The sequence below is a fragment of the Sceloporus occidentalis genome, unplaced genomic scaffold (genome assembly GCF_023333645.1).
Source record: "Sceloporus occidentalis isolate IW3139 unplaced genomic scaffold, rSceOcc1.0.p SCAF_3, whole genome shotgun sequence".
Lineage (NCBI taxonomy): Eukaryota > Metazoa > Chordata > Lepidosauria > Squamata > Phrynosomatidae > Sceloporus > Sceloporus occidentalis.
The window spans coordinates 60,019,860-60,047,137 of NW_028316983.1; the positions used below are offsets into that span (position 1 = coordinate 60,019,860).

At 42.6% G+C, this 27,278-nt stretch overlaps 1 long non-coding RNA gene across 2 annotated transcripts; it reads right to left on the reverse strand.

Moving 5' to 3' along the window:
* Positions 1-25,407, reverse strand: LOC149316004 (uncharacterized). Of its 2 annotated transcripts, none has more exons than XR_016280693.1 (3): positions 25,278-25,407; positions 24,592-24,747; positions 1-78 (listed from the first exon to the last, which is right to left on the reverse strand). It is a non-coding gene; the product is annotated as an uncharacterized LOC149316004 (long non-coding RNA). The 2 variants fall into 2 exon arrangements; XR_016280692.1 differs by lacking the exon at positions 1-78 and adding an exon at positions 24,070-24,224.
* Positions 25,408-27,278: the final 1,871 nt, after the last annotated feature.

Below are 27,278 nucleotides of genomic sequence, written 5' to 3' on the forward strand. Positions count from 1 at the left end.
GTCATCTTGGAGAGCAGTGAAGTGGGTGCCGCAGGGTTCTGCCCTAATTCCAGTTTTCTTCAACAGCTTTATAAATGACTTTGATAAAGGAAGAGAGAGAAAGCTCATTTTAAAAATGCTGACGGGGGCCAGTTACAGGGAGCATATAACTCCCTTGTTGAAACAACTCCACTGGCCACAGGTTCATTTTCAGGCACAATTCAAAATGCTGATCATGTGTGTTTTGGTTATGTTTCAAACTTTGTCACTTTAAACTTTTTTTAGCTAGTTGATTTTAATTGTCTTTTACATTTTTTATTGTAAAGTTTTAAAATAGTTTTATTTGTGAGTTGCCCTGGATCCCTTTCTGGGAGAAAGGGGGCACAGAAATGAAATCAAATGAAATAAATAAAATTTGCAGATCGCACCAAGCTGGGAGGGATAACTAATACTTCAAAATGTGGTGGACTTTCTTTTGTTAGAGGTTTTAAAACAAAGCTGTCAGGCCAGGGGAGCTTTTGCTGTGGATGTCTGCATTGGCAAGAGGTTACACTGAAAGATTATTGGGGTCACTCCCAGTTCAACAATTCTGTGATAAATTTCCATGTGCTGTACTGGATGAATTTTTAATGTTGATTATAGGCTGGGGTGTGTGACTTTACAACAGAAATGTGTCATGCAATCTAGATAAAAAGCAAATTATAACCAGTCCCTGCTTATACTAGAAGCTATTACTGGCATGTAAAGTTATGGCGATACAATTTAGAATCTCCTGTTCCAAATTTCTTCCATATCCCGGGGACTCCAACTCTGAAAGTAGTTTGAAAATATCTCCTTTGGTACCTTACCCTCTCTCCTTTGGTACCTTACTTACTTGTCATGCTGATGAATGCTTGCTCCCATCTCTGCAGTATGCTTCCCACATAGATCTATTGCCCTGTGGCTATTTCACATCAAAGACGATGTCAGAAAATAGTCACATCTAGCAGAAGTTTCTAAAGTCAGTATTATTACTCTTGTGCTGCCAGGAGAATTCTACTTCATTCCAGAAGAATTCCTTTATAGCTATTAGCATTACTGTGCAGGGAAGAGACTGTAGCTCTTAGACAGGGTACATGCTTTGCATGTGGAAGGTCCCAGGATGAATCCTTTGTATCTTCCTTTAAAAAACCCAAAACCAAAAAAGAATGTGTGCCTTTTTGGGAGCATGTAACAACTGATGCCAAAAGCCTCCAACCAAACTCTGTCAAATTAGCAATTTTTGTCAGCTACTCTGGAGCCTTTTTGGCTGAAGGGCAGAGTATAAATATTACAAATAAATAAATAAGCAAAATAGGGTTTATAAAAACATGAGTTTCTGCTTATTGTATACAACCAATTGTTTATGGTACAGTTTGGATGTAGAGCCTGGCCCCTCTCTTGTAATCTCTATCCCATCTGTCTCCTTGTCTGGCTGATATAGGCATTTGTTCTTGCCACATCTCCAGTCCCTTTTTTCAATCTCCTTCTTGGGTGCTTCCAAACACAATGAACCATTTCAAGAATCAGCATTTCATTCATCCCAGACAGGAGTGGGGAGAACTTCTGGGAAGCCAAGGATGGAGAGGACAGATTCAGCTTTCCTGATACACAATATTTCCTTAACTGTCATGGCTACATCCCATGGAATATTGTAGCTTGTAGTTTGTTGAGGCATGATACTACTCTGGCTGGGAGTGCTAAATACCTCTCCCTAAACCATATATCCAAGGATTCCATTGGATGTTGCCATGACAGTTAAAGTGGAATAGAATTAGAAGTGTAAATGGGCCCAAATGAACTGTGTGCCCACTCAATCTGCCATCTAGATGCTAAATGATAGACCAACATTAAGGCCTCCCTTCCAACGGTTCTTTATTTTTCAAGGTGACTGGATAGACTATGAAGTAAAGGCGATCTTTACTGTTCTCTGTAATGAAGGATGCATGGCCACCTTAGTGTTGGGAGACTGAGGCGGGTTACAGACCGCCATTAAAGTACAGACTCAGTCCGTACTAGGGTTAAGAAGGGGCGGTGCTTCTGCACCCCCCTAACCCTAGTACGGACTGAGTCCGTACAAAATGGCGGCTCCCCTTCCACAAGGGGGCTGCCATGACGACGTCACGACCGCGCCGCCTCTATACGGGGCGGCACGGACGTGACGTCGTCGGTCCGCGCCAGGGCGCCTAGGGCACCCTTTCTGCGGACCAGGAAGGAGCTCCGTTTCGGAGCTCCTTCCTGGTTTGCGGCGCCACTTTGCTTCGCTGGGCGCAGCCTTCAGACGGCTGCGCCCAGCGAAGCAAGGGAGAAAGGGGCCAAGTGGCCCCTTTCTCCCCCTCCCCGCCACCGCGGGGTGTCCTTGGGGCTTCAAGCCCCAAGGACACCCCTTTTCAGGCTGCGGGGTAGGGGCCTTTTGCCGCTTCCCCGCAGCCTGAAAAGCGGCGGATCGGGGCCTCAGCGGCTGCCACTCTGCACACTGAGGCCCCGATACAGCGGGGAAAGGGGCGGGTGCAGCCCACCCCAAATGGGCGGTCTATAACCCGCTCGAGTCAGTTTAACATGTGCTGTATATAAAACTAATCTTAAGACAAATAGAATGATAATAGTAATACAAATAGTACTCCTGGACTCATCCCTACAGATAACATCTCAAGTAGATGTGATGGCCAGGAGTGCTTGGTACCAGCTTTGGCTGATACGCCAACTGCGTCCCTGTCTGGACAGAAAGGACCTTGAAACTGTTGTACACGCACTGGTAACCTCTCGTTTAGATTACTGTAATGCGCTCTACATGGGGCTACCTTTGTACCAAGTTCAGAAGCTTCAGCTAGTCCAAAATGCCGCAGCCAGATTGGTCACTGGTACCTCAAGGTCAGACCATATAACACCTGTACTAAAATCCTTACACTGGCTGCCAATTAGCTTCCGGGCGCAATACAAAGTGTTGGTGATCACCTTTAAAGCCCTATATGGCTTGGGCCCGAGTTACTTAAGGGAACGCCTCTCCCGACATAATCCGCCCCGCACTCTCAGAACATCTGGGAAGAACCTACTTGAACACCCCAAGGTGAGATTAACATCTACTCACCAGAGAGCATTCTTGGTTAGGGCCCCAACAATTTGGAACAACCTTCCGAAAGAGCTTCGACTCATTCCCACCTTGGACGCCTTCAAAAAGGCGCTGAAAACATACCTCTTCTAGCAAGCATACCCTCCTGATCTTTTATAGGTTCAACAAGTTCGCTACCTCCCGATCAGGAGTCTACCTCAGGCTGTGATAAATTTTTATATTGTACCAATTGTTTTTAGATGAGATATGTTTTATATTGTGATTTTAAATAACTGTTATTAGTATCATTGTATTTGTATAATTCTGTTGTAATCCCACCTCAATCCATCGGGAGAGGCGGGACAATATAAATAAAACTTATTATTATTAATGATGAACACCAGATTGACGTTTGCAAACTAGGTAATCAACAAAAAGCTAATTTTAAAAAATGTGGAGTGGGAGAATTTGCACCCAATAGCGATTTGAGAGAAAAATGGAGGGGACAAGGAGGAGCTTGGATGAATTTTTAAAAACCCAGTTTCTGTACTTTGCCAATACACAAATCGACTTTTGTATCATGTAAATGTATGAATTTGTGGTTTGTTATCAATATTCATTTCAGACTTCAGTGAATGAAAGGGAGGGAGAAAGAGGTAGAAAATGGAAACCATTTGATGTGTGCATGGATTACTAATGTGCTGGGATGCTTTGCCAGCTCTTTGAAGGGATGTTTGTACTACATGGAGACATGGTTGAAAAACACTATCCAGGGTGTGTTGCACAAAATGCTTGATTATTGTGTACCACCATGAAAAAGGAGGAAGGAACAGTGAAAGACAAAGGACCCGTCTGCCCTTCTTCACTGCCAACTTAACCGTGAAATTGCAATCAAAGGGGAAGCACATAATTCATTGTAATGGGCTAGTATCCTTGAATATTCTTGGCAAATCTTTGAAAATAATTTCCTTCTGTCAGTATCTGGTTCTTTGTTTGGTATTCTTGAGGATCCATAGTAAGCAGTAGCAGACAGACATAAGTAAGGAATGTGGCTGTGCTAGGCAGAGACTTTGGTACTGGACTTTAGAAAAGACTAGGATCTCTTTTCAACAAAGAAAGCTTTATAGAACTATAAGAGCAATTCAAGCATGGAACAATCCCAGGCAGATTGTTGGCCTTCCTTCTAAAGAGTGATGCCCAAGAAAGTTGGACAAGCATCTACCACAGATGCTTTAGTTGAAGGGCATTCTGTCCGGGAAATGGATTCATGTATACATAGGCAGGGAGAGGGAGGAGTTAGACTGCAACAGGAATGGCTAATCTTTCAACTTGATAAGTCTTGTGCTCTTCACATCAAAGTCAGTCTTACTGCCGAACATAAAGAAAATAAAAATAATGACCATGGTGGATCTTCACAAATTCAACCTAGATAATGAAGAAATCTGGTAAAAGAGTTCCTGTACCTTGGATCAAACACTGACCAGACTGGGGACTGCAGTCAAGAGATCAGAAAATGACTAGGAATGGGGAGAGCGGTTATGAAAGTATTACAAAAGATTCTAAAGTGTAAAGATACACAACTGAGCATAAAAGTTAGAACTGTACAAGCCATTGTATTCCTCTTTACCATGTATGGATATGAGAGCTGGACAGTAAGGAAAGTGGATAAGAAGAAAATCAATCCATTTGAAATATGGTGCTGGATAAGAGTGCTGATGATACCATGGACAGCTAAAAAGATACACATATGGGTTCTAGAACGGATCAAGCCTGAAATCTCCCTGGAAGCCAAGATGATAAAGTTGAGGTTGTTGTACTTGGGTCACATCATGAGAAGGTATGACTCATTTGAAAAGACAATAATGCTAGGAAAGGTGGAGGGATGTGTAAAAAGATAAGGAGACCACATGCTAGGTGGATGGACTTATTTAAAGAGATCACAAGTATGAATTTTCAGGACCTAAGCAGAGTTGTGGAGGACAAAGAGTCTTGGAGATGTCTCATGCACAGGGTTGCCATGAGTTGAGATCAGCTTGAAGGAGGCAACAACAACAACAAACAACAACAATCACTGAAGGGAGATGGCTGTCAGGGTGCTGATTGACTATGGAGAGGAGGCCACATTTCAATGTGCTGCTGTGGGATGTGGTAATAATTCACCTGATCAGAAATGGTAAACAAATTTTCATTTCTTAGCAGTGCCAGAAGCTTGTATTATCCCTTTCTTGTTACCTAAAGAGACAGAGGTCTTCCCAGCCTGAAATGAATATTTGGGTAGAAGCTACTGGTGAAAAACAGGATGTCTCATCTCCAGTATGGACAGAGGACAATGGGAAAAAGTCATGAATATGGGCAACTAAGGACTTATGGTTTCTCCCAAGCTTCCCATTAGTTGCAGTATGGGAGACTCTTGATATTTGAAATCCAATTGTATGTCATTTCATGTATTAATTGACAGTTCAGAATGATATGTCCCAACACCTTTCTTATAAATTACTCATTCCCCATGGAAACACAAGTCTGGGGTGGAATGTAGCCATTATTCAATGCTGATTTAAATAAATGATGAAAAGTGTGCTGTCTTCTGCTGACAGCACCTGGAGAATGTTAGGTAGGTGGAAAGTAATTACCCAAATTAAAATGTGGGATAATTATTCACAGCCCACATGTTGTCCTACCTTTGGGGAATCCTTTTCATAAAAATCTTATCAACTAGAATTGCCCCCTGAGACCAAGATGCCTGTGCCTTTAATTTTAACTTAGTCAAAGTAGATACCTAGAATTTAAAAAAATAAAAAATAAAAAAACATAACAGTGTGCCTTGTCTCACACTTTCCAATAAGATGAACAACTCTGAATCTGTGTTATAATAATTAGTGTGTGTATATTGTGAAAATGATTTGAAATGTGTGGTTCTTGAAGATTAGTGATGGAAACTCACAATTATTTGGTTGGAATACAAAATTGTTTGGCTTGATTTGCTATGGAGAAATATTAATTAAACATTGTTCCCCAAAAGTTCATTCATGGCAAGTCTGGGCAACTTACAGCCCTCCAGATGTTGTTGCACTTCCCATGAACTCTGGAAAGCATAGCCAAAGAGGAGAGCTGATGGGAGCTGTAGTCTAAAACAACTGGAGGGCCACAAAATTGACAACCATGTTCCATGACATGGCCTTAAAAGCAACGCTGTATATGTACACAGGAAGTAGTTCTAATTTGAAAGTTTCTTTAAAATTCTTTTAACAATGACAGCAACACTAATGGTAAATGAAGTCCATCTGTATAACACTTTTAAGGATTCAAGACACTTGACATTCATTATTTAGATGCTATTCTTACAACAACCATGTAAGGTGAATCAGAATTAATATGAATATGAATTAATATTCATATTACTCTTAGACCAATATACAAAGTTGTGGCTATAATTCTGGCTTCAGAAAGGTTAAAACATGGTGTTATGATACTTTGACTGGTCACTTTGGTGATTTCTTAACTTAATCATCTGGGTGGGAGACTGGAAGGGTACATATGACTAAGGTGATCACTAATGGATCCATTTAATGGATCACTAAAACTATGAGTCAGATTTCTATAAAATTTGCATATTTGTTTAGGAAGAACAGCTACCATTGAACTAAAAACTGAGTGCATTTCATAATGTATTGGATGGGGAAGACTAAGGCCACATTGTCTCATGTACCTGCTAAATCTATTGTTCAGGTGCTACCACTTCTTAATTTAAACTGGATTTAGACTGGAGGCCCCTGCGGATATAGAATACAAAGGATGTATTCTGGCAAATCTTCAAAAGGAGGACTGTCTTCTTTAATGCAGGGCACCTGGCTACCCTCCATATAATCCTCATGATTTCTTACAATTTAGCCACCAGCTATTTTCATTTTTATTGTTGTGACAACCAAGGAGATAGGGATTCTCCCTTATACTGTTAGAGACAGAGATCATCATGTTAAGGTGAATGTGGGAGCTTCAGGACAGATAAAAGCAATTGTTGACACAGCTTGTAGTTAAACTGTAGAATCTGATTACACAAGATGTAGTGATGACTGTCCCTACATCTTTTGAAAAACTTGGGCCCGTTACAAACGGGCCAGAAAGTACGCGTGGAGCGCGTACTAGGGTTAGAAAGGGGCAGTGCTTCTGCACCCCCCTAACCCTAGTGCGTGCTCCGCGTGCACAAAATGGCGGTGGCCGTTCCACATGGCCGCCGCCATGACGATGTCATGACCGCGCCGCCTCTATATAGGGCGGCGCAGACGTGACATCCTCGCTCCGCGCCAGGGCGCTTAGTGCGCCCTTAGCACAGAGCAGGAAGGAGCTCCGTTTCGGAGCTCCTTCCTGGTTTGGTCCACTGGGCGCAGCCTTCACACGGCTGCGCCCAGCGGACCAAAGGAGAAAGGGGCCAAGCGGCCCCTTTCTCCTCCTCCCCGCCGCCGTGGGGTCTCCTTGGGACTTGAAGCCCTAAGGATACCCCTTTCCAGGCTGCGGGGAAGGGGCCTTTTGCCGCTTCCCCGCAGCCTGAAAAGCAGCGGATCGAGGCCTCAGTGGCTGCCGCTCTGGACACTGAGGCCCCGATACCCCGGGGAAAGGGGCGGGTGCAGACCGCCCCAAACGGGCGGTCTGTAACCCACCTTGGACAGCTTTGAAAGGAGTTCAGCTAAATTAATGGAGGTTAGGATCAACCAGTGGTGTCACTAGAGTTGGTGTCATCTGGTGCAGTAACTCATAGTGTCAGCCCCCACATTGACCTCCCCTTATGCCACACCATACAGAATCCTTAGTAATGTTTTTGCAATAATTTACTTATAAATCATAATTCCCATATATCACCAGATGTCATGGAAATAGTTATGACATAAAGAACTAGCAAAATTAAATTTATACTCTTAAATTATATCATACACACAGAATAAATGTGTTTACATGTTTATAGTTTTCAATGGTTAAATTGAAAAATTGGTAAATGTGATTTTTTTTAAATTATTTTTTTTAAAATAAAAATTAAAAATTGAAATTTAATTAAAAAAACCCTTGGGCTTCTCTTTGCTCTTCTCACTGAGCTTCATCCCATTCACATCATCTTTTCAGCATTTTAAGGTGATACAGATGAATGCTGCAACCCATTTTTGCCAAAATGCAGCTGTCTCAGGAGCAGTGGTGTCACACACACACACGGAATCAACAATGGCTACTAATCAGGCAGAATATTTCTGTCATATGAAGTGATGTGGAACAACAGATGTAGGATATGGTTTTGTTCATGTCCTGATTTTGGGCCTCTCATAAACATTTGGTTGGTTGCTATGTGGACAGAATCTTGGATCAGTTAGACCTCTTTTTGATCCATCCAGCGCCCTTATTTTCTTAAGGTTGGTACTGCAGTGGATCAAGAAACAGCAGAGCAATGCTTTGTAGAGCTGGGCCTCATTCACTGTGTGGAGATCCTCAGCTGAGAATAGTATGATGTATGATTGTGTCACTAAACCTGTCCAGCATCACTGTGAAGTTGCTTGTGGAGAGACTGGCTCTTTAGTGACCATGTCATCATCTGGTGGCAGCAGTCCCATCAGTTGTAGCCTCTGAGATGAATTACTCTGGTGTTCAGGCAGCCGAAGATGTCATAGTGATGAACAGTAATGACTGAAAACCTTTAAACCATTATAATGTTGTGGCCTGTGTTACATCATAACACAGGAACAGAGCAATCAACAAAGGCCTATATTTTTAACACTATGCCTGTCATATTCTGGCCCCACTGCTTATTAACTGATTAACTTATTGACAAATGAAAGAGCTGCAGCTTTTGATCTGTCCCTTCCTCTGCCTTCAGCTTCCAAGCTACAGAGAATCAAAATTATTCAGAATAGGAAAAGGTATCATCTAATCATTCAGCACTTGTCAGTATGGATGATTTGGACAGAAGATGTTGAATCCCAGCAAGCTCCAAGGACTGCCAGAACTGTATACCAGACCTTGCCAACTTCAAGGTTTTGGATTACAGCCCACCGAATCTTTCATCCTCACTGAGGGAATCTGGGAGTTGTTGGTAATCTGTTGTTGGACAGTTCTGTGCTATTCTGAAAGGACATTTTGCAAATAAAACTTATTTTCAAGTAAATTTACATGGCATTTCTTTGTAATATAACTTCTGTGTGCCACATGTAATGCCTAGGACACTGAGAAACAAGGGTTGGAATCCCTGCCTGGCCATAAAAACCTAGAGGGTCACATTGGGCAAATCACATATTTATTTATAGCCTGCCTTATAGCCTGAAGGTTATGGAGGTGAGTCCCTCCAGACAGGTATTGCTGAACAAGGACTCAACAAGGCGGCACGGGGGGGGGGGGGGGGATGAATGGGAATGATAGAAGGAGGCAGGGAGAGGGCAAATTCTGACCACTTCCTGTGCTGGTGCCTGAGATATTGCTTGATTGATTGTTGCCTTTACTATTGGGGCTCACATCCTGGATGGCACTGCCACCTTGTCTGTTTTGCATGTTTGCATGTTGAGGGGTGGATGGCATTGCCATGGCTATACCCAAAGATCAACCAGAAAGGGTTGTTTCTTTCTCTTTCTGGACAGTGTGGACACATCATAGTTACCACATCCTCAGGTGACGGTGCATCTTACCAAGGTGGTGGGAGTGTGGCAGGAAGTGGCAATCTTGCCGAGGGCACCGGAAGAGTGGTGGGAATGTGCAGTATTGCCAAGGAAGCTGGAAGTATGGTGAGAAATGGCCATGTTTCCAATGATGAGGACAAAGTGACAGGACTGTCAAGAATACTGGCAAAATGGTAGGAAGTAGCAATCAGTAGCACTCATGCCTGGGGACACTGTGGCTCAGTGGTTAAGATGCTGACTCTGACAATTGCAAGATTGGCAGGTTGACAGTTCAAAGCCCAAGTGCCATGTGACAGAACTCAAGCTTCTATCAACATAGCAGTTCAAAAGTATGTACAAGTGAAAGTAGATAAATAGGTACCACTTTGGTTGGATGGTAAGAGCATTCTGTGCTGTCATGCTGGCATATGATCACAGAGTCATCTTTGACAACTCTGGTTCTTCAGTTTAAAAATTGAGATTAGCACCACCCCCTATAATCAGACATGACTTCACAGATGAAAAACCAGGGCACATCTGGCAAAGCAACACCAGCTAGAAATATTTTCAGAATAAAATTTAGACAATTTTTATGGGATTATTGCCTATCTGAGGTAGCTCCTCAGAATAAGACATCAACTAGGTGGCTGTTCGTGTTATACAAGAGGTGTGTAAAATGCTATGCAGTAAAACAGCTGAGCAGAGTGCTATGCTTTTGCAAATGATTTAACCTAGGGCTTGAATGATAGTAATATCAGTGCCAATCATACTCCTATGGAGACAGCATTCCAAAACCTGGACATCACTACTGAGAAGATTAGCTGTTAAAACTATCATGTTTCCCATGGCTTGAAGTGTATGCTGTAGTTGTTCAATTGTAGTGCATTAGTTGCTTTGTATTCTGCACACTAAAAATAAGAAGCTGATGACAAGAAAAGCAAAATTATGTGATCTTCATGCTTTCTAGGTATTAAACAAATTTGTGCTCCTTTATTTATTTTACATAATTTATTTTTCTTCTACCTAGCATTGAAGAAGAGAAGGCAACTATACTGTGCACTCTCTCTTTGCTCTTTTCACATTTAGAGACTCAAGTGCAAGTCTACATTTGCATTCATTGGGGCTAGAAGCTTTCTTTGGGTTATTTTTTAATATAGGTTTTTAAAATACAGCTTTGTTATATAAAGCTATATAATAATATAGCTTTTTAAAAAAAAATAAAAAAAGCTTCTTTGCAAGAAGTGTCTGAGTGTATTGCTAGCTAAAACTATGTTTGAACTCAGGCAAAGGATTTTAAAGAAAGGCTGGTAAGCATTTTGAGAAGCCAGCAATGTGACAACCATGAGGATCTCATGCTACCCAGGGATTTGTAAGAGAAGCAAGCCTGCCAGACTCCTGCCAGTTGATGCACGCAATAGCTGTTTGTGTTTGCCTCTCCAGCTTATTTTTCTGTTTCCCAGCAGAAGCTTTATGGATTATTTGCAGGTTGCAGGTGGTATAAATTGAAACTCTGCCTGAACTGCAGGACAGTCCTCTGGGGCCCAGTTCAGAAAAATGCACCTGTATTCTGGATTGCAAAGCAACACAGAAAAACACAATGTGATGAAGTAAAGGCAAGCTCTGCTGCTGGCATTTCTCTGTGCTCCTTTCCCATTTAGAGACTCAAGTTCAAGTCATGCTTTGGCTGCAAAAATACCTTTTGTTGGAGGGGGGATGTCTTTAAAATCAGCTTCTTGCCTTGAGAGGGCATAGCAATGACTTAAGTACATATAAAGTATTTATTCCTTTTGTGTGTGGCAATCCAGAAAAGAGTTGAGAATCTCAGGAGGCTGATACAAAAGATAAAGTTTGAGACTTAAGTTGAAGGTCTAAGATGATGGCCCTGGACAGACAGGCCTATAGTGTGCCCTCGTCATGTACTAGGGGTTGGCTGAGGGCGCACCGCCCATATGTGCCTCACCCTAGCATGTGACAAGGGCGTCAAAATGGCGGTGCCCTGTACACACGGGCGCCGCCATTTTGACATGACGGATGCTTAGCGTCTGCACGTCGCACCCCCTTGTGATGTTGTGGGTGTGCCATTGGTGCACTGTGGTGTCACAAAGGCACCGCAGAAAGAACCTGCTTTTTGCGGGTTCTTTTTTGCCATGTGAGGAAGCCGCGCGGTTTGTCCGCTGCGGCTTCTTCGCACTGCGAAACAAGGTGCCGACAGACTGCCCTTTTGGGGTGGTCTGTACCTTGCCAATGTGAAGTGGAATTTGTATACTGTGAGATTCTTGGAGTTGTAGTCTAAAAGTTAACTAATCCAAAATTGCCCCCTCTCTTTTCAAAAAACGAGAATGCATCTAAAAGACAATTGTATTGCTTCTGCATTGTTTCTATTAGACATTGTACTTATTTATTGATACTCTTCCATATACTGATCAAAGCAAGTTGAAATTTAGAAAGACCAGAAGTACAGTGTATTGACACAGGCTGGGTACTTCTTATCTGAAAATCCGAAATGTCCAAAATTTGAAATATGTGGCTAAGATAGTGACACCTTTGCTTTCTGATGGTTCAGTGTACACAAACTTTGTTTCATACTCAAAAGTATTTAATTTTTTTTTATAAAATTAAATTCAGGTTATGTGTATAAGGTGTATATGAAACATAAATGAGTTTAGATTAGGGTCCCATCTTCAAGATTAAGTACATGCATTAAGTATATGCAAATAGTCCAAAATGTGTGTGTGTGGGGGGGGGGGGAGGATGATCCAAATCCAAAACACTTCTGGTCTCAAGATTTTCAGATAAGGGATATCCAACCTGTATATATAAAGTAGAACAGCAGTTCTTCAAGGTTGCCAGGTCAGGACTATCCCAGGCCCTGATATTCAGTGCCAGAGCTTGAGAACCAGTGACAAGTCCTTCTGAAGTCACAGGAGAAGGACCCTGGAGATGTCACTATACATGATACCTTAAGCATCAAATATAGTTGCCCAGGGTATGCTACTTAAATGATCTCTCCATGTTGAACATAGCTACATATGTTGAATTTGGCCAGTACAGATTAGTGAGACAGATTAATTTCATCTCATTTTTGATGAATTTTATCATTATTAAGATGTTAAGAATTTGACTTTTTTTTAAAAAAAAAATGGAGAGCGAAAAGAAAACTGATAGGAGCCCTGGTGGCGCAGTGGTTAAATGCCAGTACTGCAGCCACTCACTCACAAACCACAATGTTGTGAGTTCAATTCCAGCCAGGGGCTCAGGGGCGACTCAGCCTGGCATCCTTCTGAGGACACTAAAATGAGTATCCAGCTTGATGGGGGCAATTAGCTTACAGTTGTAACCCAATTAGAGACTGCTCAGTATGGTATGAAGAAGTATATAAATGAAGCTGCTGCTATTGCTATATCCCCATTTCTCAGTATAATTTCCCCTTACAGATTTTCCCAGATTTTCCTCAACAGCATTTCATAGCATGCGAGCCAGTGTGGCATTGATGGTTTGAATGTTGAAGTAGGACTCCAGGAGAGTTCAAATCCCCATTCAGCCATAGAAATCCACTGTATGACCTTGACCAAGTCATACTCTCTCAGCCTGACAGGAAGACAATGATAAATTTCATTTGAATAAATCTTGCTGGGTGGTGGGGGTGACTAGGTCTGTTTTAGTCACTGGGATTTTTTTCCTTCAAAACTTGGAGGGGACAAAAGGGGAAAGCAAAGCTGGTTTGGTCTTAAAGAAAGAGCCATTCTCTGGGTGCGACTTATTACTTTCAGGACAAAAAAACTGGGGAGGGGGAGCAGAGCAGTGTGGTAATCCTCTAAATGTTGCTGGCCCAGATCTATGTGCTTTCAAATTCCTTTCTGGTTGTAGTGCATATGTTATGTGTGTTTAAGTTGTTTCAGACTTATGCCAACCCTAAGGTGATAATTTAGGACCCTCTTTTGGCAAGATTTGTTCAGAGGGGATTTGCTTTTGCCTTCCTGAGGCTGAGAGAATGTGACTTGCCCAAGGTCACCCAGTGGATTTCCTTGGCCAAGCAGGGAATTGAATCCTGGTCTCCAGAGTTGTAGTCCAACGCTCAAAGCACTACACCACCCTGACACTACTTCATTTCTGTCTACCATCCCACATTTCACAGATAAAAACTGGGATGCATGTGGCCAAGCCATGAGTGGTCAAATTGGCAAAAGTCATTAATAACGAAGAACACACAAGCTAGGAGAGGCTGTAGTAGTTTGCTTTTGGTTGAACCTACTGGGAAGGTGAAGTTGCTGTTTTTTCCTCTCCTTTCCCCCAGAGTTAAAAGAATGCAAACTATTTTTGCATTTTGAACTCAGTTTTCACCAACTGAAGCAAAATGGGGATGAAGGAGCAAAGTGGGAGAAGGAGAGGTAAAATGGGACACTTAAAAGGAGCTGAAAAAGTAGGCAGAAAGAAGATTAACTGGGACTGTGTCTATCAGGACAGTTGGGAGCGTATGTTCTGTATATAGCAAAGTTTTGCAACAGTTAATGGCAGAGGATATTTGGAGAGTTTACTGTGTTTTTCTCTAGTGCCAGGAGGTAGTTTAATATACCAGTCTAAAGAATGAACTACATGGAAAAATTGGACTATACGATATTGCAAGGTTATAATAAGGATTATTACCTGTATCTTTGTACAAATTCAGGAGCATGTACAGGGTTCTTCCTAGCCCTGCTACCTCTCAATAAGCTAATGAAGTTGTTAGACAAAAAGATGGCAACTGGCCCATACAAGAAATGTCAATCAAAGCATCTCCGACAGATGACCATCCAGCCTCTGTTTAAAGACCTCCAAGGAGGGAGAATTCACTACACTCCACGGGAGTGTATTCCACTGTCGAACAGCTCTTACTGTCAGGAAGTTCCTTCTAATGTTGAGGTGGAATCTCTTTTCCTGCAGCTTGCATCTATTGCTCCGACTCCTGTTCTCTGGAGCAACAGAAAATAAGCTTGTTCCTTCCTTAATATGACATCCCTTCAAATATTTAAACAGGGCTATTATATCATCTCTTAATCTTCTCTTCTCCAGGCTAAGCATCCCCAGGTCCCTAAGTCATTCCTCATAGGACATGGTTTCCAGACCCTTCACCATTTTAGTTGCCCTCCTTTGGACATGCTCCAGTTTCTCAATGTCCTTTTTGAATTGTGGTGCCCAGAACTGGACACAACATTCTAGGTGAGGCCTGACCAAAGCAGAACACAGTGGCACTATTACGTCTCTTGATCTAGACACTATACTTTTATTGATGAAGCCTAAAATTGCATTGACCTTTTTAGCTGCCGCATCACAGTTGACTCATGTTCATCTTGTGGTCTACTTGGACTTCTAGATCCCTTTCACATGTAGTCTCATTCAGCCAGGTGTCCCCCATCCTATATCTGTGTATTTAATTTTTCCGCCCCAAGTGCAGTACCTTACATTTCTCTGTGTTGGATTTCATTTTGTTAGCTTTGGCCCAGCTTTCTACTCTATTCAGGTCATTTTGAATTTTGATCCTGTCCTCTGGAGTATTAGTTATTCCTCCTAATTTGGTGTCATCTGCAAATTTGATAAATATGCCCCCAATTCTGTCATCCAAGTCATTGATAAAGATGTTGAATAGCACTTGCCCCAGGACAGAGCCCTGTGGGACCCTACTGATCGCTTCTCTCCAGGATGAAAATAAGCCATTGTTGAGCACCCTTTGGGTTCGGCCAGTCAACCAATTACAAATCCATATACCTTGTCTAGCCCACATTTTACAAGCTTGTTTGCAAGAATGTCATGAGAAACTTTGTCAAAGGCCTTACTGAAATATTATGTCCACAGCATTCACTTCATCTACCAAGCTGGTAATTTTATCAAAGAAAGAGATAAGATTTGTCTGGCATGACTTCTTTCTCTGAAACCCATGTTGACTCTTTGTGATTATGGAATTGCCTCCTAAATGTCCTCTGTTTAATGATCTGCTCTAGAATCTTTCCTGGTATTGATGTCAGACTAACTGGACGATAATTGTTGAGATCCTCTTTTTTTCCTTTTTGAAGATGGGGATGACGTTTGCCCTCCTCCAGTTCGCTGGGACTTCTTCTGTTCTCCAGGAGTTCTCAAAGATTATTGCCAATAGCTCCGATATTACATCTGCCAGTTCTTTTAATACCCTTGGATGTAGTTCATCTGGTCCTGGAGACTTAAATTCATTTGGGCCCATTCTACATGGGCCTTTGAGGCGCCCCCGTCATGTGCTAGGGGTTGGCCGAGGACCTAGCGTCCATACCGGCCTAACCCCTAGCACATGACGGGGGCGTAAAAATGGCCTTACCCTATACACATGGGCGTGGCCATTTTTATGTGCCAGACACTTAGCATCCGCATGTAGCATCGCAAAAATGACACGTCGAGTGTGCCATTGGCGCCTTGTCGCGTCATTTCCATAACGCAAGAAGAAGCACCATATTGGAGCTTCTTTTTAGCTGTGCCGGGAAGCCTCACGGTTTGGCCGCTGGGGCTTCTCGGTGCAGCTAATGACGGCGCAGGCAGAGTGCCATTTTTCGGCGCTCTGTAATGTGCCTTAGATTAACAAGATACTCCTGTACTATGTCTTTGCTTATTCTGTGCTGAAATTCCCCTATTCTGTCCTCTGCTCCATTATCCTCAGGTTGAGCAGCCTTTTCCTTTTCTGAGAAGACGGAGGCAAAGAAGGTGTTGAGTAATTCTGCCTTTTCTCTGTCCCCTGTTAGCTTTTTGCCATCTTCTTCACACAGTGGCCCTACCATTTCCTTTTTCTTCTTTTTGCTGCAGACATATCCAAAAAAGCCCTTTTTATTGTTCTTAACCTCTCTAAGAAGCCTGAGTTCATTCTGCACTTTAGCTTTTCTGACTTTACCCCTACACAGGGTAGCTATTTGTTTGAAATCCCCTTTGGTGATTTTCCCATTTCTGATACATGTTCCATTTAAAAGTTAGCTCAGTTTTAAGTTCCTTAGTCATCCATCCTGGTTTCTTGAGACATCTCTCATTTTTCTTCCTCACTGGAACTGTTTGAAATTGTGCCTTCAGTATCTCTCTTTTGATAAACTCCCATCCATCTTGAACTCCCTTCTCTTTTAGTATTCCTGACCATGGGATCACCCCCAGTATTTCTCTACGTTTACTGAAATCAGCTCTCCTAAAGTCTAGAATGTGTGTCTGACTATGCCTGGCTTCTCCTTTCCACTGTATAACAAACTCCCGGAGAACATGGTCACTTCCACCTACTGATCCCACCACTTGCACCCCATTAACCAAGTCATGCTTGTTGATTAGGATCAGATCTAGAATACCTGACCCCCTTGTTGCCTCTTCTACCTTTTGGACAATGAAATTGTCTTTGAGGCAAGTGAGGAATTTGCTAGAGCTTGAGGATTTGGCTGAGTTTAATTTCCAGCAAATATCAGGATAGTTGAAGTCACCCATCCCTACTACATCTCTCCTTTCTGAGTGTGTGGTCATCTGTTCTAGAAAGGCATGATCAAGTTCCTCCATCTGACTGGGGGGTCTGTAGTAGACTCCCACCATAACATCCTTGTTGTTTCCCTCACCTTTAATTTTTATCCAGATGCTCTCCACCTGGCTTCCAGTACTGATGTCTTGGATCTCTTCACTGGTGTAAATATCTCTGACTTTGTGCTATTCCTCCTCCTTTCCTTTTTGGCCTATTCCTCTTTAAAAGGTTATACCCCTTTATTTCTAAATTCCAGTTCTGAGACTCATCCCACCAGGTTTCAGTGATGCCTATTATATCATATTTGCTTTGTTGTACTAGGAGTTGGAGTTCATCTTGCTTATTTCTCATGCTCTGTGCATTAGTGTAGAGACATCGCAGACCATGGGTCCTCTTTACTTGCTGCCTGTGCAAGTTTTTTTGCCTCCCACTGCTGGGTCCTTGCACCATTTCTCTTGTTTCTTCTATGTCAGTTTGACTTTCTCCATCCCTTTCGCCTTCCTTAATACTGTCTCCCTCCCCCAAGGAAGTCAGTTTAAAGCCCTCCTGATCAAATTCTTGAGACTGTTGGCAAAAACATTTCTTCCAACTGGCATGAGATGCAACCCATCCTTTGCCAGAAGCCCCCCCTCTTGAACCGCAGCCCATGATCAAAAAATCCAAATCGTTCTCAGTGGCACCATCTGCGGAGCCAGTTGTTCACATCTCCTATTTTCCTCTCCCTTCCTGGACCATGACCTTCAAGTGAAAGAAGAGACGAGATGACAACTTGTGCATCCATTTCTTTCAGCTTCCTACCAACAGCCTCGTAATCCCTTCTGATGTTCTGAAGGCTGTGTCTTGCAGTATCATTGGTTCCCACATGGACCAAAAGGAAGGGGTATTGGTCAGTAGGCTTGAGCAGTCTTGTCAGCCTGTCTGTCCCATCATAGATCTTTGCCCCAGGGAGACAACACATCTCTCGAGACATCTTGTCAGGCCTACAAATCACTTCTTCTTTACCCCTCAGCAAGGAGTTCCCCACAACAACCACATGCCTGCTCCGAGGCTTAGCAACAGCTGTTCCCTCTGTTGGCCTAGTTCTCTGTGCAACATTCCTCCAGCTGTCTGCCTCCTGTGTATGTGAAGTGACCTCATTTGCCCCAGCAACTTCCTCTGTGTGGTTGCCATCCAAGACTGCTGCTTCTGTTTTGTCCAAGAAATCCTCTTGCTCCCTAATATACTGAAATGTAGCTATTCTGGACTCTAGCTGCTGTACTTTCTTCTCCAAGAGTGCTGCCAATTTGCACTTGGTGCATATGAAGTTCTCTTCTCCACATCTGTAGGCAAGAAGCCAAACATCCCACAGGTGTTGCAGGTGACTGCAGCAGTTCCGTCATTGTCCATACTGAGAAGTCTTAAGTAATTACTGAAACAGGATTGTGGGTTTCCTCCTCAGAAAATCCTCTGGTAAACACCAACGTTAAGGCCCTGATGACGTGGCCTTTTCACCAAACTCTGGCAGTGAGTTCAATCAACTCAGCCTCTGATGTAGTTCTCTTTGGATGAGAAAAAAAAAATTCACATGCACAGCTCTGGAAGGAGTTATATAGAGCTAGTCTGCTAGCTCCATCCCCTCAGCAACAAGCACACTCTCCTAAAAGTTTTTAAAAAATTCAAACACTCACGACTCAAAAATGGTCACCCAGCTACTTCTCTCCCTCTTCTCTCTGTGGCAGGAACTCTCCTCCCTGTAGCAGGAACTTCATTAAGGTTTTCCCATCTGTGACTTATAGATGCTTGGGGTGGCACTGGAGATTTGGATTGAATTCTGACATCATAGGATGGGGTGAGAGCCCATTATCCATATCCCAGAATATCTTTTTACAAAAAGAATTGCAAACATGAAACTCCAACATGAAATGAATATCTTGCAATGAATACCAAATTAATTATGAGACCAGAGCACCGCTGCCCCCATCATTGGGCAGAGTGGGGCAACTGCCTCAGCTGGCAGATGTTGGGATGGGGGACCTTAGAGCATTTCCTGAACTTATAGCTGGCTTCAGTATGACATTATATTCATTCTTCATAAAAGTAATTCTGTTTATGCCCTGCATAATAGGCTGCTATCTTCAGATTCAGTAGAGGACATATTCTCCCACTGTCAGTGTTGAATTAAGCTGACAATCTAGTCAGCTTCTATATGTGGAAGGGAGAAAAGAAGCGACTGCTTATCTTTTTGCCTTAGGCAGCACAATATCTGGGGCCACCCCAGTCCACAGTGTCAAAATGACCTCTACACGATGCTCCTTATATCCCTGTGAGCTCTGCAGAGGATATAAAATATGATGTCACTCAGCTAGTATTCTTGAATACATTCGGTCTCAGTCCCAGTAGTTCTTGCCGTAGTTGCTGTCCTCGCAGGAATTGCTATGGAAAGCTGTGACTCTTTCAGCAGATGGCTCAGGCCACATGCTGTGTTGCTTTTGACTGCATCCATGAGGACATGCCAGGCAGAGGTGCAATAGGTTGACTGCTGCCTTTTTTTCCTAACTCTTAGATGACACACAGTAAAACCTCCTCATGTAGAAATTATTACTGATACAGTACTGTGATTTCAGGGGCTGTGGTTTCATTTTCAGGATTCAAATACACTAAAAACATGATATTCTGTTGATCTCGGAAGCAGGGTCAGTTCTGGTTAGACTGCCAACAAATACCAGGTGCTGTAGGCTATATTTTCGAGGAAGGAACTGGCAGAATTGGCCACCTTTTAGTATTACTTGCCTAAGAAAATCTTATGGATTCATGGGGTTGCCATAAGTTGACAGGGAACTTGAAGACACACATACACAGTCATTTCAAAATGGTAAACTAACCTTGAAGAACTTTGATTATTTTAATGGGTGAGGGTTTTTTTCTTCCTGGGTCCCTTGAACATTATTTATGTAAAATCTGTTGTTCGAGTAAAACTGGGTATGGTAGGAAGACATTTGTAATATAAATGAGCATTGTGGTCAAGGTAGGTGTTTTGCTTTAGTTTTCATATTTACAGTTGTTCTGCTGTTTGCGCAGACTTTAAATCTGTGACCCTCACTTACCCGCAATAAGCAAACGGAGGGGATTAAAATGGGGCACATGCCTGAGACATGTGCTCACAGGCATGTGCTTCCATTCAAACCTATGAGGCTTGAATATGTGCAAAATTCAATTTTTGGGATGGTGGTGGTCCGGAACTGATCCCCTGTGAAAACGGAGGGCTGACTGTATGTTAAAGTATGACTGAAGTAAGGGAAACCCCGTCTCCTGTATGAAAATACCCTGATCCTGACCATCCATTTATATCAGCATTAAAACAAACTCTGTTTAATTTTTGCAAGGAAATTCCTTGGTTTCCTTGATTTTCTGCGATAGCTGTTGTAATAATGCTCCAGATACTGCCACATAAATTCAGACTGCTGCCATAAGCCAGCTCAGTGCTATAAATAAAGTCATTACCAGTACATCATTCTAGTCACCACAATGCAAGAAGGTGGGCAGCCCTCAACTTTGTTGGCCACTGTGCCTCATTTAAAGGCCATCTTTAGCCCGTGGATTTTTAGCTAAGTCACCTCAGTGGTCTATGGGTCTATGGGTGTGAATTCATCCATATTTTTTCCATCAATTCATTGATTTTCATTTGGCCAGGATTTCCAGCTTGTTTCATTTCAGCTCATTGGACATCCAAGTCCAAATCTTGCAGGACCTTGGCAGAAAAGGAATGGATGATGGCCACTGATTGCTGTACTTTCTGTTGTTCTAATTTGACTATGGGTGTGAATGTGTATTTTTCCCCCATGAAGCTCTTTGTATCTCTGATTTGCCTTTGATAGGTGTAGGGTTGAGAGTGAGGTATGCTAGTGTCAAGATGGTTAAATAATAGGTGGAGTAAGATGTCTCTGTATGTGAAATTGTCTTGTGTAACAAAAGGTGAAATGGTACTGCCTCTTTTGGCTACACCATTCAAATGTTGCTTCAGGCTCTATTTGTTACCCAACAAAACAATCATGCTTATTTCTCATTTCCATATTAAAAAGCTTCTGCTAATTATTCCACCATCATTCTTTTAAAAAAAAATGCTTGCACAGCTGTGCATGAATTGTGCTAAGTAAACAATAACATCATCAACAGAAGCAGAGTTTATCTCAATTTATATTGGGGTATTAAGAGAAGCAGATTAGACTGGGTGTTTTTTTTATCTGGCCCACTTGCAGGAGTGGGGAGGTGGAGAAAGTAACCATAGTCTTGACATTGTTGGAAGGTAGGGGTTTCTTTTGCCTGCTTAGATGGAGGAACATGACAAGGAGGAAGAAACATGATGCTTTCAATGTTTGGAGGAAGGTGTTTCCTTTATCTGGTCTGAGAGGGATAAAGAAACTGAAATCCTGCCATCTGAAGAAGAGTTTTCCTTTGTCTGCTTAGAAGGGTATATGTGGCACAAACTTGTGTGTGTGAAGAAACTACAATCTTGGGACTTTATCTGGAAACAGTTTCCTCTGCATGGTGAAGGCTGAGCAACTGGAATTTTATTGTCTGGAAGGAAGAGGTTTCCCTACTGCCCCCCCTCCCCAATTTATGTAAGTCTGATTTACATTATGAGTCCAGGAATGCAACCTTAATGTAATTTGTACCTCTTTCCTCGAGTGTATTACTTCCACCCATCCATTAAGCACCTGCTCATTTCCAACTGCTGTTGGGGAGTGGGGCCAGTACAAATTATTGGGGCCCAGTTGTCCAAAGAGGGATCTTGGGCCCATCTATGTTGCACATGTTATTTTGGGGATAGAGCAGTTCCAAATCCCATAATTTTTAGTCTGGTGAAGACAGGATGAATAGGCACCAGCCATGCCTGATGCCACAACAAACCAACCTCCCTAAATGGTCTCAAATTACATGCCAAATGCTGTTGGGCTCTTACCATACTTGAGGTGGGCTTTCTATAGGCCTGCCTCATATGTGATGGCAAGCCTTGAGCTGGCCTGGCAATGGAGAGGGCTGTCCCATGTTGTCTGAAAAAAAGGGTCAGTCTTTGAAAAAAAACCACCAGAGCCAGAAACAGCTCTTAGCAACATGACAGTAGTGCAGCCTGTGTTGTGTTGTGTTGTGTCGTTCTCTCTCTCTCTCTCTCTCTCTCTCTCTCTCTCTCTCTCTGCCTCCAGTTTGCTTGCTTGATCAGGGGAAGCTTCCTCAAAAGCATTCTTTGGCATATGTTGCAATAAGGAGATTCAGTTCAGATGACTCTGAACAACAAGAAAAAAACACCAATTCCACCATGGTCAGCTCAGAAGGTGTGAAAACAGAAAGGGTACATACTGCACAGCTTGAGAAAGTTACTGTTTGGACTATGAATCCCAGAATCCCCAGCCAGCATGGCCAGTAGCTATTGTTTTTAGCCCAAACATCAGATTTCCTGAGCTCTTGTCTTGCTGTTGATTACACCTTGCACCTGAAGCAGCTGCCTCACTGTGTCCCATAGTAGGGCCAGCTCTAATATTCAGTAGGAGAGCATCTGTGTAACAGAGGAACAACATTATTTTCTCAGTGCTAAATCAGAATGTGTGAAGCTGTCTTGGATTGTTAGCGCAATCAGTGTTATCTATTCTGACTTGCAGTGACCTTCCAAACAAGGCAAAAATATTTATAGTCCTATTACAGGTCTTTTATGCAGCAGGGATTGAGCCTTGGACCTGATGGATGTAATCCACTCTCTAATATGTGTCCTCTGCTAGGAACATGTCTCATCATCCTCTACAGCAGGGTTCCAACCCTGAACCAAACAGGTATAAGTCTACTGAGCCATCAGTCTAGATCACTGAGCTACATTCTTTGAGGTAGCAGAAAATATACTTTCCCAAGATCTTACAATCAGCAACAGATAAAAGTACTGAGACTAGAATAATTTCACACATGACAGCAGAGTGTTTTTGAGCCTCTCACATTAAAGATGTTGAGTGTTTGATGTGAATGGTATTATTTTGAATAGAAAAGGGGAATTTCCAATTAGAATGTACTTATCTAGCCCATGTGATTGTTTCTTTTGTGCTAATTGTCATAGAATCATAGAATCGTAGAGTTGGAAGAGACCACAAGGGCCATCCAGTCCAACCCCCTGCCATGCAATTTCAATGTCAATTTAAGATGCATATGCAAAATAACCCTGAACCCTATTGCTAGTCTTGAACTGGAGTAGACTTATTGAGTAAATGGGATTTTACTTAATGGTCCACTCATCAACATTTGATTCAGTGCATGTAATGTGCTCAGGATCAATTTATAGGATTCAGAACTGAGTCTCCTAAGCTCAAACAAGAGCAAATGGTTCAACCTCTGAAGGGAGGCCATAGTATAGGGAGTGAATTGTGATGAGTTTGGTATGAAACCGATTTGCTGAGAAAACACCAATATGCCCTTGCTCTAAACCATGGCCATCTTTTCAAAGTTCACCCCAGTGCCACCAGTGACAAGGAACAGGGTTAAGGAAACATGAAAAGGTAATGTTCTTGGTCCATCCTGAGAATGTTCTACATGAGGTTTGCATAGTGTTGGAACCTTACTGCACAGGGCTTCTGGGACGGCCTAAGAATGGTCCAAAAGGGGCCAGGAAGGAAACGGAATGAGTGGGTGATGCATTTTACTGCACACAAGGAAGTCCCTCACTCGTTCCATTCCCCTCTCTTCTGTTCCCATTCCGTTATAGAGGAGATGATTTTTCAGAACCGTTCTGAACTGTTCTCAAAAATCGTGTCCTCTGGAACGGAATGGGAATGAATGGGAAAGGAACCGAATGAGTGAGGGACTTCTGTGTGCGGTAAAATGCGTCCCCTACTTGTTCCACACTTGTTCCAGGTCCCTTCTGTTCTGTTCTCAGGCCGTTCCATGGAGCTTCTGTGTGGTAAGGTCCTTGGTGTAGCACATCTTTACATCCGTATATTCATATTATGCTGAGAGGATGTTGAATTGCATCCTAGGCCAGGGAAGACTCCTTTTTCTCTTGTGGAACCCAAATGGCAGTTACTGGTTTCACATCAGAATTCCAAATGGGGGCTTCCTAGAAGCAAAATAGGGAGCTTATTATAATTACTTAGGAAATATTCTTTTTTAAAAAGGACTAGAAAACAGGGGAGAGCACTCAGAAGTCATGATAAGATTTATCAAGAAAAAAATGTAGTGGAAAAACAGGAAGACCCATATAGCCCTTTGGTGGTACTGTATTGGGTAAAGATCTGGATGGCTCTGGCTATAATTCACCCAGAAAATACAAGATGCAAGAAGGCTCTCTGAGACATTGTTGCAAAGATTGCTGAGGCAAAAGAGAAAAAAGGCAGAAAAATAGAAGTCACCACTGCTAGGGCTTTTGAGAGTTTTACCATATGACCCCCATTCAACCACACTTGTTAATGAAAATTGAATTATACCTGGTTGTGTAATAGCCATTGCTGCATGTCTTGCACCTGGGGATGAGTGTAGTTGCTCATTGACAAGTTTCCTTAACCATCCTTGGGGGATGCAGCAGCTATGAGTTGAATGTGTTGTTGTGTCATAAGTATTACCAAAGCCACTTTTTTCCAGGTCTATTTGAGAGAGAGAGAGAGAGAGAGAGGTGGTAAGAAGGCCTCATGGATCCCTCTAGGAGACCACACATCTTAGAATTCCATCAGCTCCAGACTTGCTTAGGAAAGTTGGGGTATAAATGTAACTAATAAACACGTTTAAAATGCTTTCCTGTTAAATAACACTGAGCATATCCAAGAGAATACCTTCAAATCTTGTGAACCCACTCACCCTGACATCTCTTTGCTCCAGATAAGAACAAAACCTAACATATCAACCCCAATCACCTCTTGCTGTCAGTTGTGCCTCAGTTGTGCCCCTGTGCGTTATGTGTATAGAAAAGGGGCCAATACAATCAGCAGGGCAAGTTGATGGAGGTAACGTTAGATCAGAAACACCGAAAATAGCACCATCTCTTCTAAAAAGAACCTGTGTAGAGGCATCTTGTCCCATCATAGGCTCACTTTCATAATGCCAAAGCATAGCTTCTCTGCAAATGCCAAACAGAAAATAGGTTCTAGCAGTCTCAAACACCAAAACCACTATCTACCTTTTGCTCTGTCCAGCACTTTTGTCCTTCCTTCTGCTTGTTCAGCCTTGAGATTCCTCCTGTCCATGGGATTCCCCCTCCCTTTGCACTGCTGTGTATGCTGCAAGCACAGAGGCAGATGTGTGGAGGACATGGGTTCCGCCTCATTCATTTCTCCCCTCCCAGGAGCATTCTCTCTCTGCCCATAAACAGTCTCTCCTTTCACATTCCATACAACTCTCCTCTCCCTCATTTTCTCTCAAGGTCACCTTTCATGCCTGGGCGGGATTTTTATGTATTGATTACTTTTATCTTTAACAGCCTGCCTCTCAGTGAGCTTCCAGGGTCACACCAGCTTGGCATACTGCTGCTCTTACAGAGAAAAGCATACCCTTTCCAGGTGTCCCTACACCTCCTAGGCTACCATCTCTTTTTCATCTTCTCTGTTTATTGGAAAATGTGCAGTACTGAAAGCCAGAAGGAACATCTTGAATTCCTAGGAACAAAGCTAGTCTTCATTCTGCATTACAGTATATACCAGAGTTTCTCAGCACTGAACATGAATGGAGAATCTGGGTTATTATTGCAATCTTTACAGAAAAGCATAAAGCCAGGATTTTCCCAGGTCTATGTATGTATATGTGTATGTATGTATGTATGTATGTACACACACATTTGCTAGCAGAGATAACCAGCTTCATGGGTATAGAAATCACATGATCACTCACTTACCCAATACTCATTCTCTCCCTCTACTCTTTCCTATCTTCTCTGTCCCCATCTTTTTCTTGAGTAATGGTCTTTCCCTCTCTCCATTCTGGTGGTAATCCAGTCCTCTCTGCTTCTTAACTCCACTTTACCAGGCATTAGGACTCCCCCTTTCAACTGTTGAAAAAGTTTTGGGGGTCCTGCAAAGGGAAGCATGTGAAGCTGCCTAAAGATCCTCTGGAAAAACAGACATCTTACCATTCATTCTCTGAAGATGCCAGCCACAGATGCTGGAGAAACATTGGGAATAAACTCTTCTAGAACATGGCCAGATAGCTCAAAAAACCCACAAAAACCATAGACATTTTACTATTTAGCTTATAGGGAAGGTTAGAAAAGTCTGGCACTTGGTGACTAAAGATGGTACTGCAGGTTACAGACATATTTTAATTAATTTGAATTTCCTTTCAACACTAGCACAATTAAAACCAGGGCACATCTTTGTGGCCAGTTTGTGTCTGGGGGAGGGTAGGTAAGGCCCTTGCACTAAAAGAAGAGGGAAGATGGCATTATATTGTATATCCAGCATACTCACCTATACTTGCTGGAGATCCAAGTGGGTGCTGCCTTATCTCTTCTTCCTGTTGTGAAACCTCAGTTGAATGTTGACAGGGTATTCCCCCACCCTTTACCAGCTACCAATTGGCTATGGTGGGGGGGGGGGGAGACTTCAGTGTTCTTATTTATACTGGCGGGATTATCACACAAGGAGATACTGAATACCCAATTACACAACAAAACTCATGCCCTGATGTAATGGAAGCTACACTATCCTATGTCACCAACAGGATTCCAGACAGACAAATTGACACAAAATGTCTTTATCATTATAGAATAGCTGACATGTACCTGGCACTGCCAGATTCTGCATCTACAGCCACACTCAGTGGGACTGGATTTTGCCTAGAAAATATGTATTCAATTCTTAAGGTGCAGTTAATAAGCCATGGTGTTCATATGTGACTTCTTACTGTGCAAATTTTATATTCTTACCATGGGCTTCTCCTCCCCCCCCCCTCTTTACATACACCCTCCAGTGTGTCTCTGAAATAAGTGCTGAAGCCCAAATGTCTTGACCTCATCCATCCATCCCTTGTTAAGGCTCTATTGCTCCCTTGAGTCTTTTTACCAGAGCTCTGTCCAGTTTAATTTGAACTCTCTCAAATGAGTCCGCTTCCCCCACTTCCCCTGGGAAAGGCTGTTCTATAGTCTAATAGCTTTCATGGCAAGTCAGCAAATGGTTGCTGAAGCCTT